This window comes from Ciconia boyciana, chromosome 1 (assembly GCF_034638445.1).
Source record: "Ciconia boyciana chromosome 1, ASM3463844v1, whole genome shotgun sequence".
In the NCBI taxonomy this organism is placed as follows: Eukaryota; Metazoa; Chordata; class Aves; order Ciconiiformes; family Ciconiidae; genus Ciconia; species Ciconia boyciana.
The window spans coordinates 99,846,157-99,861,941 of NC_132934.1; the positions used below are offsets into that span (position 1 = coordinate 99,846,157).

The 15,785-nt window shown below is 37.6% G+C and overlaps 1 protein-coding gene across 5 annotated transcripts in view; it reads left to right on the forward strand.

Annotated features, from left to right (window-relative positions):
* The window catches only part of EPHA3 (EPH receptor A3), a 236,117-nt gene that overhangs the window by 78,820 nt on the left and 141,512 nt on the right, over positions 1-15,785 (forward strand). The window lies entirely within an intron of this gene.

Here is a 15,785-nt window from a genome sequence, read left to right on the forward strand (position 1 = left end):
TTAGAGAAATGCATATTATATTTACCTAATTTTAATATCAACCAAAATGATGGTGGTCTACATTTTGCTTTTTACAAAAGTATGTTTTGAAGTTTTTTGCTAATTGAATCTTAAACCTTTTTTCACAGAGTGCCTTGAAGGGTGCTGGCTGTGGCAAAGGGTCTTCCTTTAAATGATTAAGTAAAATTAAGCAGTAATATCTGGAAATACCATGGATGGAAGGAGCAGTAGCTGAGATATTTACTCTGTGTGTGTGTGTGTGTGTGTGTGTACATGTGCATATGCATATATCCATAAGAACTGAAATTTAAAATATTCTGAACCTGGTTGAGAGAGCACCTATTCCTTTTTCATTGGTCCTACAGCAACCTTTATGTCAAACAGGCAAGTCCTGGGGAGCTACTAGGAGCCCACCAAACCATAGCCAGGTCGTTGTGAAAACTGTTGCTCTAATTAAGGTGCCTTTGTCTCAGAAAATACCAGGGAGGTGTGGGAGGAAAGGAGTAAGAGTGTGTTTTGTTTGGTTTTGCTTTTAAGTAGATTTGAAATTGGTTTTGCCCTCAAAATGAATAAATTGGGGAGCTGAGTCTTTTGAGTATGCTTTTCTGTAGTTAGATACTGATATTAAGAAAAACAAGTTAAACTTCTGTTAAGAGCTAAATCGAGGAGAGGATATTTTATTTTTCAGAAATGCTTTATCTAGGGCCTCCTATGGCTATACTTAAAAGTGCTAAATTGTTAGTGATACTCTTAACCACTGTATATAGTCTTGCTTACTATAGAGCCTGTGTACTTGTAAATGGTTGAAAGGTGTTGGTTTAGAATTTCAGTTACACAAGCACAAAAACACAATCACTCCAGAAAGTGTCAGACCACAACTGAGCAAAAGTTGAGCTAAATAAAGTAAAATAAAATAAATGGTTTTATTGAAAACGGGTTCTCAGATGCTTGGGGTAGGCAAGGCAGCTCCTGAGTTCTGCAGAGATTAGGAGTGAGTTCACATCCGTGTGCGAGTATATCATACATGATTTGGAAGGTATAAAATCAGACTGTAGGACTACTGTCTTTTTCTTTCTTTTTTTTTTTTTCCTCCCAACCTTTTTTTTTTTACTTCCTCACCAACTGTTGATCAAGGGAGTGATATATGACCAAACCATTAACAATAGTGGCAGGTCCTTCTGGTTTATTCTGATTTAACATATAATATTCTACTAACTTTTATTGGAATCCATATTTATCAAATATTTTCAGTGTGGTGTGATTGAAGTGGCACTCTAAAAGCAGTCAGTAATTCAAAACCTCCCATTTGTCAGCATCGGTAACTCAGCAGGAGATGGAAAGCTCCTGAAAAAAGTTAAGTTTTGACCTCAGGCTCAAGGCTGCTCCTGCACCTTTTCTTTTCTTTTTCTTCTCTCTTTCTCTTGCTCCTTCTTTAGGTTGTTGGGGTTTAAGGTTTTTGGGGTTTTTTTTTTTGGTCAACAAAAGGGCAGTAGAGACAGAATTGTAGAGTCTAAAGATGATCCAAAATGGTTTTACAAGCATGGGCTGGAATGAAGTCATAATTTAGGGAAAAAAATGTTTCAGCTGAAGTTTGAAAGAGTAATAAGTAATAGAAATTCTTGTCTTCACAGTAGTTGGAAGCATTCAACAACTTAATGTCTGTCACTACTTGATCTTACATTCAGACTGTTTCTGATTTTGTTTGTTTGTTTCTGTAATGCTGTTTTCGGAAACAATGTCATTTTGCATTCGCAGGAGATTACCGCTAATGATTAAAATGAAGGGCCCTAATGGTATATAATCAGCCTATTTAAGTTTCATTCAGAACAGCTTTTCTTGGTACTTGGAAAAACATTAAAGCATAGTCATGCCCTCAAATAACAAAAATTGTACCATTTCCATTTCCTTTCTCTGCATAACCAGGAAAAGATGACATAAGGCTCAAGCCTTTTTTTGTTATTGGTGTACATGTACATATAAAAACATACATGTTTTTATAACATACTTGTATGTGAGCTCTGAAAAGCCAAGATTGGACTATTGGCTTTACTCAGCATATTGGTTCTTGTTGGAAAGATTATTGTTCTGTTCTGGGTCCTACCAACTAGTAAGCATTTTACACGTATGATAGGTATCTGTCAGTCAGTTAAAGAACCAGGACCAATTTTGCTGTGACCATCCTTGTCCTCATTATTGTGCGTGTGTGGAGGAATGATTTCTCAAAAGCGAATTGTGTATCTTGCCTTGAGGAGTTCTGGTCTTTGTGGTATACTTTAGGTTAACAGCTTAAGATTCAATGCCTCCTCTAGCAAAGACTTTTGCACCTGTTCAGTGTTTTGGAGGGAGTAGGCTTGTATAAGGTAAGGTAAGATGTGTTGGGGAGCATGTTGGAAAAGCCACTCTTTTGTACTTTTTTTCCCCTTAGCTAATATATATGTTAGTTAACTAAATATGGTATACGTCATCTGCTGTAGACTGTTTGTTATTACATCTTTGTTAGCACTTGCATCATAGTGGTCCTGTCTGTTTAATCTTATTGTAATATTTCATGGTTGTCTTCATGCCATTTTGGCCAAACTACATCTTTATAGCATCTCCTCTCTTAGAATTACTGTGTTTTAATTTGTTTTAATTAGAAAAAAACAACTGGCTGGAACTACATGCTGAACTTAATGCTTTCTGATAGTCTCCATGGTATTCCCCAGTCAACAAGGATAACTCATCTTTTCCATTTGTTCCCCATTAAACAGCCATAGTAGATCAGATCAGAGGTTTGTCTGCCTTAGTATTCTTTCTCTGACAGTGGCTAAAGGCAGATTCTTAAGGAAAAGAATAAGAAACTGTATAAAGCGCTGCTTTACTGGTATACCTTTCAGCTTCTGCCAATCAACTGTTGACTTTCTAAGACCTAAGATACGTCTTGTAAGAAAAACTATGTATAATAGGAATCAATGACCTGTCACCTGTTAATTTGTCTATTTTTTGACTCATTTATATTTTTAGTCTCAGTAAGTTTTTATGGTAATGAATGCCGTAACTTGTCTTGTGTGAAAAACATATCTTCTTGCTGTGTTTAAGCCTTCAGTTTTAAGTCAGTTGGATAAGGTTTTCCTTGTATAGTGAGAAAATACCTGCTCCCTTTTCAGCTTCTGTATTAACAATTTTCTAGATCTCTTTCATGTCTAATATTTCTAATACCTGTTTTCCCAGCTCTCCCTCTCTACTAGCCTTCTTATTTGGAGGACAGGCTAATTGCTCCATACCTCTACTCATCCTTTTTGACTGTCTCTGTACATATTCAAAGTAAACAATGTGATTTTTATGAAAACAGCAATGAGGCTTGCGTGCGCTATTTAAGTTGCAAGTGCATCAGGAGATTATGCAGTGGCATAGTGTTTGGAACAGTCCAAAGATCAATAAAAGAAAAGGAGCATTCACATCACCTGCCCAGTGAGTGATCTGTGTGTGGAAAAGCTAGGCTCAGTTTTGTTTCGAACGCTACAAAGAGGAAATAGATCTCATGATGTGAAGGTTGGTTATTTGGGGTAATAGTATCAAAATAAATGGGAAAATGTAGGATAAATGTTAGAAAAAATGTCTTTAGTTCTGTAATAATCTGGAAGTCTCCTTGGAGAAATAATGGAAGCCTCGTTTCAGGAGATGTTTTTTAAAAATGCAGTAACCAGATGATAAAGGAAATCCTGCACTGGCAGGCTTGGACTAATAAATCTCTTCCATCCTGAATGTGTCTGTTCTGTTGTTGGTTTATTTCATGCACGCCAGAAGGACTAGCTGGACATGGAGAACAATATTTTTCATTGTGATATACTTAATTAGCACACGTGCAGTGGGCAATTGTTTGTCCATGTGGGAGTATGAGTGAGCTTTGAATGTTCTTTTGAATGCTTCCAACAGGTGACCCGTTAGACCAAAAACAAGCTTTGTGGCTCCGGTTATCAAATGGAAAATTAAATTGGTGGGTGTGAATAGAATGACTCGAAAAGCACAGAATTACATTTTCTGCATGCTATCATTTCAAGGTATAGTTTCTAAATTTTAGTTGCTAGAATTGAGTAAGTCTGAATTGTAAATTTCCTATGTAATACTATCTAATAAAATTGTAAGTTTTAACCACAAGTGACTGACACATTTTCTGTAACAAAGCCAGAAGAAAAAAGAGAATGTAATCTAACAGTCCTTCCTTATGTATGTAATTTTTAGCAATTGATCAGGTGGATTGAATGGGAGAAAAGGGAGGAGGGGGTAAAGGAGGGAGAGGTGAAGTTCTCCCACTGTGCCTGGCTATTGCAAAAATGACTTAACAAAATTTCCACTAACACTAAATTATTCAGTGCTTCAAGTTGTATAGTGGGCATATCCTAAATCATATTTCTCTCTCTGAGTTTATGGAGATATGAAAGGAATGCCATCTGTGGCTGCTAAATCTGAACCATCGCATACATTGCTTAATTCTTCCAGTAGAATGAATGCTCTACTTGATATAAAAATATGTAAAACATCATTAATACTAAGGATGAAAAACATTTCTCTAGATTTATTTTTTTTCCTATGCTTTAAATAACTATTTTGTCTCTTCATAAGTAAATATACTTTTTACTTGTTTATATCAGTAGATAAAAGATAATTTTACATGTAAAGAGAAAAAGGTACTGTGAGGAACTATTCAACTTTGTGCAAGTGAAAACAGACGGAAGGCACAAGAGCTTGCTGCAACTGCAAAGACGATAACATTTTCCCTTGGAAATAGCCGAGTGGCTCGGATGTGTTGCTTACACTACAAAAGTGTGTGGTTTTAACTCTGTACAGGGACAATTACATTTAAAAAAATGTAGGAACTGATCATATGATATATCATAACGGAACTATTAAGAAAGTTTCCTTTTACATGAAATCTGAAAAAGCTAGTGACTCACGTTTTTTTAAAGCAGAGGTTTGATGTGTATTTTTTTTCCTTCGGTATGAAGTATGAAGCAAGAGAGATGCTTTTTAAAAGGGACTCTTAATCTTTCAGGCTAGTAAACTAAAATGACAGCAGCTATAAATTATGAATCACTTTATTTGTAAAATATTCATTGTTTTCATCCACTTTATATTCTATAAGTACATAAACAGAGCACACAATGAAGGATTTTACCTTCCTGCTTAGAATTTATTTAACTCTTACGAAAGTTATGTCAGAGATATCCAGATGATTTTTCATAGGGGAAGAATTATGCTGCACTGAATACTGCAGAAAGATCACAGCCAACTTTTTATGTAACATTTTCTGACTGTTACAAATTTTGAAAATATTCTACGATTTGTCAGTCATAAACAGTAGCTATAAAATGCATGTTTTAAAGGCCAGATTTCCTGGGCAGAATCTTATGGTTTGTGAGCACATTTGTCACATGTCCTAAACAAGCAAAAATTAAAAAAAAGCATTCCGAAATTACTAGAAAAGAGATTTTTTCGATATGACATTATACAGATTCTCAGGTTAGAAAAGTGTTGTTTCAGTACTGTGTAGTTACTTGAGAAGAATCTTTACTAAATTTCTTGCAGATTGTGATAGAAATATTTAAACAAAAACATGATTATAAGTATTTCTATTCTTTTTTTTTAATGTTCAGTGGTTAGGAACCTAGTGTTAGTGTTGTTTAAAAAAGCTTACTAATACTTCTCTCCAAGTTGTTCAGTACTGCAGTGTCAACATATGACATAATTAGGTAATTAAGATTTGAATTTTTGTATTTGAAGCTAGTTGGGAAATGGAAAGATTCACTCAGAAAATGAAATATTTGCAGAAGTGTTAATGACTCACAAAGTGCAACTTAACACAGTTGCACTGTATGTTTGTTTAATCCACATCTCTTACCAGTTTAGAGGTGGTGCTTGCTGTGCCACATTGTGCATATTGCGGCAATTTCTTCCTTGTCCCCTCATCTGCTTTTCAAGCAACAAAAAGCACCCCCTTGCCCCCAACCCCCGAACAAAAAACATCCAACAAACCGTCCCCGAAGTAGTGGAATATACTGGATGTTGATCCAGACTCTCTACAACTTAACAAGTATGTGTGAGACATTTCCTTCCTCTTTTTAACAGAAATTTTCACCTTAGCTCTCTGACGCTTATATGTTCAAGACCACTACTGTTGAATTTTTGTGCAGGATTTTACTGCAAATACCTGTAATAGACATCCATGGGATGTCTGTTACAGAGAATCCTAAGGGATCTTGCTGGCATTTCCTTAACCTTTTAGTTTTAATGGCTTTGCTTCTTTGGAGGCTTTCAAAAGATTAAAAACTAAATTAATAGTATCATCCTGAGCATGTTTTGCTTGTACTGTCTTTGATGACTTTCAATATCAGCTTAGCTCAGAGTTGCACAAAGATTGTATTGTCGATGTGAATTCATTGAACACACGCTTTTTCCATCAGTTTCTCTGCCACTCGTGTCTGTGTACAGAGCTATTTGACAATCCCTTATTAGTTCCAGAGTGGAACTTATAAAGGCTAACAGGGGTTTGCATTACAACTGACAGCTGGTACTAGACTTTAATAGAGAGCAATTGTAGTGAGAGCTGTAAGTTTTGATAATGTTCGACAAAAATGCTCTTAAAGTAAGAACCATCTTGAAAGATGAGTACAAAACGATCAGAATCTTCTATATGTCTGCCGCTCCTCAGCATGAGGCACAAGATGTTGTCAAAACATGCTGTTGGCAGACATCTAAATAACCAGTAATTGATATCAGACTTTATTGAAACACTTAGACTGCAGGAGAAGTATCAGAATTGACTGTTTCTTTGGATTACAAACTGAATAACAAGGGCTGCGTTTGTAATGTCTCATTTTCTTTGCATTTGAAATTGCGGTTTGATTCTTGATAGCACAAGAGGAACGTAATAACTTGGACTTCACACAGTCTTTTTAGGGAGAGAAGATGAGAAGTTCATTGCGTAGGATTTGTTTGTAGCTTCAGTTTTGAGTATCTGCCTGCATTGGATACCCTGACAATTGGTGTAGCCCTTGTGCTAAGGCAGAAATAGACCTGAACAACAACAAATCCTTCATGGGTCGAGGCGGCGAACTATTTCACTGTCATGAATCTGCGGGTTCAGTGGTTGTCTACTGTAAGGTTAAAATTTGATGTGATAATTTAGAACAGCTGCTCTTTGACAGAAAGATTCACTTTCAAGAAGGGAAGAAAAAGCCATATGGTAAAAGTTGACACTGTGCCAAGTCTGAATAACTGCAGAAGTGATACAGGACAGTTCTCTTCAACAACATGGTTGAAGTAATGCATTTTTACTTGCCATTGGTATTTCCAATCTGTATGCTTTTTTGAATCATACCTTATCCCACGATACTTCTTTTGTAGTTATTTTTAAATAACATTTTTTTATTAATAATGGTGATTAAGTGACAGAAAAGTGTTATGGGCTTTAAAAATATACAGTTTGTTCATAACACTGTCCAGGCCACTCTTTGTCCTGTAAAAACATATCAAAGTTTCATAGAACAATTGCTTCAAAATTTTCAACCAAAATGACATGCATTGTTCGAGGGGATGTCTAACCCGAGTTTGTACACTTTTAGCAGGGTATTTAAGAATTCACTTAAGTCACAATGCCTTTATACACATACTTAAATTCTAGTAAATTGAGCATGTGAATAGCATGAAACCTAATAGAAGTAGTCATTTACTGTGCTCAGCCTAAGCTGTAGTGGTCAGTTTACGTGTAGGAGTAAGGTGGTCATCAGGAGTTCAAAATCCTAGGAAGAATTCACTTGTCCTCCAATTTGGAGGAACCATTTTTCACAAAAATTAGTTCTAGGTAAACAAATACATAGACACTCTTCTCATTGATTTGGCAGAGATTTTTAATGGAACGTGAATAACAGAAGAATTTACTCAGAAGTACCCATCTCTTAGCTTGAAGAAATGCCAATAAACAAGTGACCAAAAACCTTCCACCAACAGTGTAGTTACCTCTAGGAATGCATCTTTTTCTGTTCTCCCCTCTATATAATGAGAATGTGGCACAAAATTGTTGTTTAAGGAACAAAAAAAGTCTTTCATTCTCTTAGAAAAAAAGAGAAGATCTCTAAGGTGATTATTATAAAGCAGTAAAATATGTTGAAATGGTCATCTGTTACCCAGCTGAAGTAAGAAAAGACATAAAGTTTGGCAAACATATTAAAGTCAGATATTAAACATGTTCTTTGATGTTTTGCAACCTTATACAGAGGTCACTCATACAGGATTTGACCTAACCTGAACAGTCCCTTAATCTCTGTAGAGGTAATTCTAAGATTTAGGTATGCATGTAGAGAATTGTTTTATTTATAAATGTAGTCTGTAGCATTTTTTTAATGTCACGTTAATAGTAGGAGGCTGTAGGATACAGTAAGTAAGAATTGCTCCTTTGCTTTCATATTGAATGGCATAATGTAGTCATTATTATTATTATTATACAACTACATACAAGCAAATTATTCGATAGTATGTAGTTCCAGTTTAACAGGGACATCTCCAGCTGCTGTAATGTGCTTCTTTAGATTACAAAACAACTTGAATTATCTGAAGGTCTAACAGGATTTTTTTTTCTTATTTTGTTAATGTGATCCTAATACTGAGATGACAGGTATGGGCAGTTATTTTAACAAGCTGCTCTTCAAATCTGTTCTAGGAATTTCCAGGTTTTCCTCCCAAAAGAATAATATGGAAAATTAAAGCAGGGCTGAGGGATTGTGACTTGAAGTTCTGTATTAGCCATGAACATGAGATCACTGTTCCAGCTTTAAAACTGGTGTTCATCCTGAAAAAGAAATAGGAGTCAGGTAGGAAGCAGGACATATTAGCAGAAGAAGAAAAAGTTCAGAAATCTCAGTTAACCACAGCTAATGAACCTTCTGTTTCATACATTAATAGACCATTCATTAAGCTGCCATTTTTATACAGTGTATAACCTCTCTGACTTCTTTGGCTGTGAAGGTGGGGTGCCCAGAGCTTTCACCTCAAGGCCATACGAATATGTATTTGTTAATACAGGGGACAGAATTAGAAAGCCATATAAGTGCTACTTCTGCATGACATTTAATAAGCAATGATGGTCTTGTTTCTCATACTGTGTGAGGGGATAAACTGGCAGTGAAATTAACAGTAAAAGGGGAATCAGCTTCTATATCTTTTCTCTACCCACACTAACCACAGCAGATGGTGGAAGAAAGAAGGCTAAAGACATTTTTTTAAAAGGGTCAGAACAGGAAAGAGAACAAGAGGAGAGAGAAGAATGGAGGGAAAAATTTACCGTGGTAAGTAAAATATACCTATGTAATTGTTTCATTGAAACCTAAATGCTGCAGTTAGTATTCTTTAAAAAAAAAAAAAAAGTTAAAAAGTAAGAGGCTCTTATGAGAAAGGGAAGGATATTGATTTGAGTTCAGACAGCAGTGTGATTTAATGATGTCTTTAAATGAAGATGAGTGTCTCTGTGCAAGTTTGCTCTGTGCCTAACTGCTAAAAAGATATTCAAGGTTCGGGGGGGAGGGGGAAATGTGGTGACTCTTTGAAATTTGGGTAAATGGTAGATCTTGCATGGAACTGGTCTGCAAATAATGATAATAAAATTGTAATAATGACTGTGTTACACTGAAAGATTTAAAGCTGATCTGAACTACAGTAAATGGGGACACATCTGCTGTGTTTCAGTGAGCACTGTCTAATTAAAGTTGCAGTCTAGAAAAGGTTTGTTATTTTCTCAAGTGCCTTCCCTTCAGAGGAAGGCGATGTGCAAATGGTCAGATTCTCTTCTGGCCAGTATTTTAAGAATGTTTCCTTGATGTTTCTTTACATCACTGAATTTCCAAGAGCTCTGAGTAGATACCTAGCAATGTCTCAGAAATTACGGAAACAACTTCAAAGCCAAAGGGCTGCATCTTGTCCTGAACTCAGTGGGCTGTTTTTTCCTGGTACAGCGATTCAAAGAGCCTTCTGTCCAGGGGACTTAGCCCTGCTCTGCAGAATGCTTAATAGAGGGACATGAGATAAAGCACTTGCCAGTGGTCATGTATATATATCGTTTCCCTTTGTAAGTATGATTCAGAGGTGCAGTTTATCATCCGCATCCTTTGGGAACCGCTGCTTCATGCCGTGTTCATAGGCAAACAGCTGCTGTGGCCTGGGAGGAGGTGTGTGTGGAGCGGGGCCGTGGCAGGGGGAGTCCTGAGTCCTCCCGGTCTCTGCCCTCTCTATCCACTTGCTTACAGCAGTGACGAGGAGGATATCAGGTGGTGAATCCCTGAGAGGGCTGGAGGAAGAGGGTAGCAGAGGTTTTCGGGCTGAGTGGGAGTTAATCGTTGTTCACTCCCACACTGCAGCCATGCTACTACTGATCATTCTAATCCACAGCAAATCTGCAATGTGATTGTAATACGGATTGTGTTAGTTTTCACTCAGTCGGATTTCTAGTTTTATTTCTGATTCACATCTGCAGTGTGATAACAACCTAGCCTTTTAATTCTTAATCTCTTCCCTGAACAAGTAGACCCTGCGGTTCCCCCAAAAAGTTAAATATTAGTCTTCTAATTGAAAAACACACAAAAACCTCCAAATCCCATGGTAAAAGCAGGTGTTCAGGCACAAGTCTGTTTAGTATAGAGCTTGTTTAGACATGGATTAAGGGCTTCTTTGGAATTGAGTACATTATTTTTCTGTGCAATAATTATTTTCCAGGGCTAGTATGTTCAGATTACTGCCTTAAAACCCAGGCGTAGAATCATAGAATCGTTTAGGTTGGAAAGGATCTTTAAGATCATCAAGTCCAGCTGTTGCCATCTATCCCAAATTCTCTTATAATTAGGGATTATTTTATAGCCTGTCAGTTATCCATGTGTCGGGAAGCTTCCTTGTCTGTCTTGCAATCATAGCAGTCAAGCTGTTACCTCACACTCGCATGTTAGCATCAGATCCCTGGATGTGCATCCACAGATTGCACATCCACCAGGCTGAAACAATCATCCAATCTACAGATATTTTCTTCTTTTTGTATGGCAGGAAATATTCTAATACATTAGAATTCATTCATACTTTCATTACTCATGAATGCAACGTAATATATGCAATATATAATGCAAATATATGCACCATAAGTGGTGTTGTAAGTAGTTTCTCTCTACTAGAAAAAGAAGTCCCAGGTTATAATTCTCTCAAAAAGATAGCAGTATAAAAAAATGTATTGATTTGATGAATTTTTCATAAATTATTGTCTATTTGTAGTCTATATTATTTTCATACCGTGCTTTAGAATGTCCACTATTTGGAAGGACTTTTTTTCCACTGTAACATAGTAATTTGGCTTTTGAGTTGTTGCATCTTTCATTTTCCTCTGAAGCATCGGATTGGCCACAGCTCAGAATCAGATGTAGCTCAAAGATACTGGTGCTCCTCCAAGTTGACTTTTCTTAGGCACCTTTGATGCCATGTTCTGCTCCTGCCTTCTGCATTAATCTCTTAGCTAGATTTGAGGTTTGAGGGCAGGAAGGGGATTTTTCCCTGGATCGATTTGGTCAAGTCTATCAGATTCCCAACCCCCCTGCCCAAACACATGTGAACACGAGTTTATGTATTCATTGTACTGTGGGATATGTCTGATTTTGTAGGATCATTTTGGAGACTCTGTAAAAAATTCTTTGCTGTGAGCTAGGACTTTGGAAATGCTCTTGACATCTTAGAGATGATGTGGTTTTGATACAATTGTGGTTTTTGGTCCTTTATTATGGATTTTAAATCTGGTTTGGGGCATTGCAACTTGTTTTGTGGTGCTTGATGATGTGTTTTGTTGACTTTCTGAGGACTGTTTCTACGAGTTAAAAATCTGACTGTATCCAAAGGTTGTTTCAAAAACAAACCAAAGAATAAATACGACGTTGCATACTGTCTCTGCAACCAATTTAGAAACACTGTTTTTGGGTAACAGTCATGTCCTGTGGTAATCTGAGGAGGTTTATAGTTGAAGAAAAAGAAAATGTACTATTCTTTCCTTCCTGTACTAATTATGAAGAAGGTTGGAGTCAGATGAACTTGACTGTTACATACTGGAGACTCTTGGATGTAAGCAGAATCATTCACACCAGTTCCCATTAGGAGTTTCCTTTATGTCAAGTTAAAAACATGAAAAGGTGTGACGATTGCGATTTTGTATAGAGATTGAAAAAAAAAAAAAAGTTTATGAAGACAACTATTGGTAGAGGTATAAAACATGTTTTAGAGTCCCATTGGAGAGTCGTCAAGGGCATGCTTGCAAGGCTTTCATAACTTATAATAAAGTGTTTCCTAAAAAATAAAGGCTTGCTCATTCTGGAGGAGTTCAACTGAAAAGAAACTAGTAAAAATGACCAGTGGCTCTGTGGCTACTTTTCCCGGAGGAGTGGGGACACGGGTGGAGAAGGCAGGAGGAAGGGGTTACGGTGCACGCAGCATGCCTCACCTTCTGCATCAGCAGCTATTCATAACATCAAAGCATTCATTTTTTCTTTGTTGTTGTTGACATAACTTTTTACTTCACCTTCTCATGCTGTGATGGACCTGCAGACCTTTGCACAGGCTACTTTTTTATCCTTGTCTACTGTGTTCCTGTTTTGGTAAGAGAGAGTGGGTGAGTAGAGAAAGCCAGCTTTCCCATCTCAAATAGCTGGCAGGCTGTTTGGCTGAGGATTGATGCTCGTTGCTGGCTCTCAGTAGGAGTCGGTGGAACCCGTGACAGAGACAGATGATGGCACGCTGGAGTCTGTCAACTGAAAACGGCAGTGGCCTGAATGAGGAGGAATGCTTTCCTCATCAGCAAAGCTTGCTTTCACCTTCCCTAAAGGTGGGGCATGGGGGAATGGTTGCCTGGAGGAGTATATTTTTTCTTTTGTCTTTACATTTTACAGGCAAAGTCTCTGACTGCATATAGGGGTTGCTCATGCCATCTGTGAAATCAGTTGCAAAGTTCCCATTGATTTGATGGGAACAAGCCAAACATTTCAAACAATAAGAAATTCTTGGACAGATGAGAACATGTGGCTTTTTGATAAAATGCTATTCCTCTTAAATAGCAACATACCACTCTACAGTTAGGGAAAGCAGTACCATAAATCAGTGAATAAATTTATTTTTGTAGTTGTGAAATACCTTACAAATCAGATTATGAAATTTGCAAAATTAGGAATGAATCAATTGTTTAGCCAATTTACCTAGTGAAGATCTTTAGCTCTGTCAGTCATTCAAACCCACTTTGTATTACATTGTAATTTAAAATACAAGACAGTTGGTGTGCTAATAGTATTAGTCAAGTGGTATTCTTTTAGATTCCAGTTGGCTAGCCTCTATAACTAACACCAACATGAACTTATAAACATTTCAATGAAGTATGTAACATTTGTGTGATACTAATTTAAGTGCACATTATCCAGTTAGAAAATAAAAGCAACAGGCCCTGTGATTTTACTAATAGATGGAGTCCAACTTTCAAATGATCAATTTAATAAATACATAGTTAAAGAGATTTTTTAGCAAGTATTTAATCTAGAAATAGTGTCTTACAAAAAAAGCAGCAGCTGAGCTTCAACAGCACAAATATTTGCAATAATTGTGTATTTGTGGATGTAATTTGGTCCAGCCAAAACTTAGGTTAGAATGTAGATAGCTATGTACACACTGGTGTTTTTTCAACTCCCATTATTCAGGGTCCAGTTCTGCCAGCTTTATGTGTACTGGGTAATTTTAAGAAACTTAATGGAATGTTTGTACATCAAGGCTTCTTAAAAAAAAAAAAAAATTGTTATCAGTTACAAAAAATATCACCAGTTGCCCACACATGTCTTGTTACAGAAGAATGTTACGATAACCTGAAGGCTTTGTTTTTGTTGCTTTTGGTTTTGTATTTTACAGAGTCTCATGATCACAGTTTCATTATAGCTATGTGCATGAAAAATGCTTCAATTAGCAATATATTGAAATGGTTTACAACTGTCGTGCTCCTTCCCTATAATTTAGAAATTTGCATAAATTACTACATTCACAGGACTGAACTTCCAGCATGCCTGAGGGCTTTGGGTCTGGTCTTCTGGTTCAAATAAGTCCTTTCAATGCCTTAAAAGAAAAACTGTCCTTTTCTCCCTCTTTTTGTCTTGATGTATATTTTCTCTCTGTCATACCTATACATATATCTCTGTACAGATATGTATATATACATAGATACATCCCACAAAGAGAAGAATGGAAAGTCTGGCCTTTACACGCTTTGCATGTCTTGAGAGAGTAATTTATAAAATACAGGACAGGGAGATTTATTTGAAAACATATGGAAACCATGGGGGTGAAGCCTGAAGAGGCTACTTGTCCCAGCATGGGACGCTCCATCTTAACCTGAACAGAAGCTGCTGGATCAGGCTAGATGGCCCCATGCTGGGGCTGGCAGTCTGCATGAACTAAGCTTAGTGACCAGGGGCCGTATTTGGCTCGCAGGCCACTGCTGCCGCATAATGTATTGCCCTGCCAGTAATGCCAAGTAACAAAACTTGCAATAGAGGAATTTCACCTAATGCAAGGTATGTTAAAAAGCAACTAGGAAGTGTTACACGTTTCATCTAAATACACATAGTGCTAATGCAAAAAGAAATTGAATTTACGTGAATTTAACTGAATTGATGAAGAGACAAACTTTGGCATAAAATTTAACGCTTTTAAATGTGGGAAGTCTGTTTTAAAACTCTATTTTAAAGTCTTAGCTACCAAGGCGTATGCAGTGACAAGAATCAAAACTTGGTGTAGGAATTAAGTGTTAGTGTTATTTAAACCCCCTAGCAGCTCTAGTGTCTGTAGCCAAAAAAAGTTTGTTTGCTAGGCTTAATCGGAACTGTGATTCGGTTACTTTTTTTAACAGCTGTTTTAGTCTGGTTTACCCTGAGGAAAGCTCATCATTCATTAAAGAGCACTGCTTAAAAATAATTATGCAAATAATGGAGTAAATCCTTACGATCTGAATGGGTGGCTTTTGTTAGTACTTTATAGTTCGTAGCTTCTCAGCTTTGCTCACAAATGTTATGTATTTTTTATGAGAGGTGAAATGTTCTCCTTTTAAGTTGCGGTCTCTCGCTCACTCTCTTGAATTCTGACATACGAGTGATTCCCCTCAGACGCCAGTTCCTGGTAGATTTGTTGAGCTGAGGTGCTCACCTGCAGCTGCCTCCCCGGCAGTGCTGTGGCGCTTCTGAGGCGGCAGCGGGCACAAAGCTGCCCCACGATCCCTTGGCGAGGCGGGCTGATGGCACCTGCCGTGGGGCGAGCCTGGGCGATCGCATCCCCAGGACTGCCGGCTGCACAGGTGAAAGGGACTGCTTTCCCTGTCACGGCGTTGTCATGCAAGCAACTTTTAACAGGATTTCGTCCCTTTTTGGAAGGGGAAAACTGAAGGCTCTTGCTACTACCTTGTCTGTATGCATATAGCTGTTGCGGGTCGCCGTGCAGCTGAAGGCAATGGCTCCAGCCGGTCGAGGGTGCCGTGCTGCTGTGCTGCGCCAGGTGCTGCTCCTGCTGCACACCTAAATTCCCACCTTCACCTCAGGGCAGATCTTCTGGGCTCTCCTGCAACTCCTCTGTGACTTGCTCTCACAACCTGCTTTTTATTTGCTTCCTGCCTTCTTTTTTGTGTTTATACACATTTCCTTTGTTTCCCCCCTTTTCTTTCTTCACTGTCCAGTGGTTGTATAGCTCACCCATACTGCATAGTTTTTCTT